Raw genomic sequence first — 2754 nt, forward strand, 5'->3', positions numbered from 1 at the left:
AAAATTTTTATAGAGCCCACTGGTACCTTGAAACCTCATAACTTTAAAAGCTTGAAAACAAAATAACAATGGTATCCTTTCCCCAAAACGGGGAATCAGTATGCAATATAAAACCCAAATTACTCACTTTTCTTATCTTCCTCCACTAGGCGTTTCAGTTAGAATTATTCTTTTAGTATTGATAAAAGGCAAAAAGATTAAGGTTTTGAATACCCTATATGATTAATATTTATAGGGTATACATCCTGAATTATCCTTTCCCTTACCAATAAGGTCATTATACTCTTGCCAATAAGTTTATTATACAAGATAAATTTTGAAAACATCCACACATATTCCACTCAGGTACACACCAATTGCCAAGGCCTCTGTGTATGTCAATGCTCCAGATGAGGTTTACAAACCTCCAATACTACTATGACAAGGCAGAACTCATAAATCTCTCTAGTATCTATCATCAAAAAAGTAATCAGTCCCAAGTTCTATCATCTTCATGACAGGAATATATATGGGCTGAGTTTTTTTTGGCATTTGCAAGAGCACGCATCACATATGCTACCGGGACTGCCTGACACTACAACAATATCATATTTGATTGAAGACTGAAGGCCTTCCATAACAGATCACAGTTCATAGCAAGTTTCAAATCAATCTGGAGAGAACATAATCAATGTAATAATAAGAAAAACATATATTCCCATTGGGCTCTTGCTCTAATGATAACATAACCACATATACCACAGTATATCCCCCTTGTCTGCACTCAATCCAGTAAGTCTGTTATGACCATTATCATTTCAAAATAATTACTAGAATAATGCTTTTGGACCTACAGCAGATGATTACAGATAAATCCCATTAACTTTGTAATAATTAACTAAATCACATTCACTTTGTCCAAAAAATAGCTCATCCCATGACTTAGCTCACAGCTTCCAATATGATTACAAATCACTATTTTAAATCACTGGTACTAAACATAGTCTACTGTGAAGTAGTTCCCTACTTTTGCTATATATATTCACAAGTCAACTACTATGCCAAAAACATATATAGTGTTGCCAAAGAACCCATTTCGAGAAACGAAAACGACCGTTTCGGGTAGCCATGGTGCGCGTGCAATGCTGTGATCAAGTGCCTGCAATGAGCCACCCTAAATGACCTCAAAGGGTGAGGAAATTCACTCTTAACAAGTGAGGGAATATGAAGTTCGTTTCTGCAAAAGGTTGAAGGAAGGTGAGAGCTCTCACTGGTCTAGTTGCCGCGAGCTTGCTATTCTCGGTGTCCAGATGATCCCGAAATGAATACCCTCTTTATGAGTACTTTCCATGTGAAACTCCCACACACTTTGATTTTAACTCTAAAATTCTCGACCGATTCCCCACTAAACTAAACTTGGGAGAATTCTTGCCTCCCAACTCGGGTTAAGTTTTTTCGGCGTATCCGAGATTTTTCCTCGCCCACCGTTATAATTCCTGATCGAGCAACACTTCACGACTTACCTGCATCATAAATGCAGAACAATTCAGAGAAGAGAGCACGTAAATAGTCAAAAATTCCCGACAGCCATCGTGCACTCTGCTCTCCTCACTCCGCTCAGCCACAATAACAACTTGTCACGAGCTAAGACGCTGTGATTGGTCGGATCTTCTAAGAAGGGATTTGTAAAAAGATATTTTCATTGGTTCAAATTTGGAAACACAGAAAGTATGCGACACTGTGGTTGGTTAAAATTTCTAAGAGAGGTATGTTAGCGAAACTCCTATTGGATTAGATTTGGAAAAACATAGGATATTCGGCGATTTGATGGTCAGGTTCCCCGAGAAAGGGTTTGCAAGAGACGCCAGCATTGGCTAAAATTTTAGAAACACAAAGAGTATGTGGCGCTCTGATTGGTCGAGATTATAGAAACATGGCGAGCGGAGTAAAGTAGTACGCGATTTTGTCACGTACTCAAAATCTTTTGACTTTTGTAGGAGAGCAATAGTCCTGATCCCATCTCTATTAGGATTATAAAGCGCGAGAGGGTGATGACAAGGCTTGTTACGGCGTAATTCAAAAATAAATAAAGATACAGCGTTTTTTAGCCTGTGGGGGATGCATCTTTCAAAGTAATATAAATGCGCGCACTTTTCAAATATTAAAATTTTTGCTCATTTTTTTAATTTCAAACATGCATTCTAAAATTGACAGTTGATATCATTGATCAACAGAATATAACGAACGTATTATCATAAAACAACCATGGTTAGAATGAATGTTATATAAAAGTCCTGTGTTGTCACTTAACGTTACTTGGCGCTTGAAATAATGACAGGTTTTGAGCTTTTGATCTGATAAACTTTATAAATCATCTCTAAAAATGTTCTGTCCTCTGGCTAAAAACCCTTTTTATAATGAGCATGTTTTTGTTCCGAGTTTGCGGTTATGATATGTCATACACAGTCTTATTACTCTTTTGAAGCCGCAGGGAAGATGGTGCTTAGACAGAGAAAGGAGAGGGAAAGAGGAGGGCGCGACGGAAAACTTTCATCTTGAAGACTCATTATTTTTTAAGTTTTGTGTTCCATTTTTTTAATCCTATGAAATATTTCTCCATTTCCTATTTATCACTAGATGTTTATCCAATATTCTTACCCCTCTTTATTTTTAGTCATATTGTAATTATTATTTTTTTTTGAGGAGGTAAGGTCATTGTGTTTTTTTAAATCGTATCATTCATCATAAACATTAGGATCACTATCATATACTTGC

Source organism: Penaeus monodon, chromosome 19, assembly GCF_015228065.2.
Source record: "Penaeus monodon isolate SGIC_2016 chromosome 19, NSTDA_Pmon_1, whole genome shotgun sequence".
NCBI classification, from domain to species: Eukaryota; Metazoa; Arthropoda; class Malacostraca; order Decapoda; family Penaeidae; genus Penaeus; species Penaeus monodon.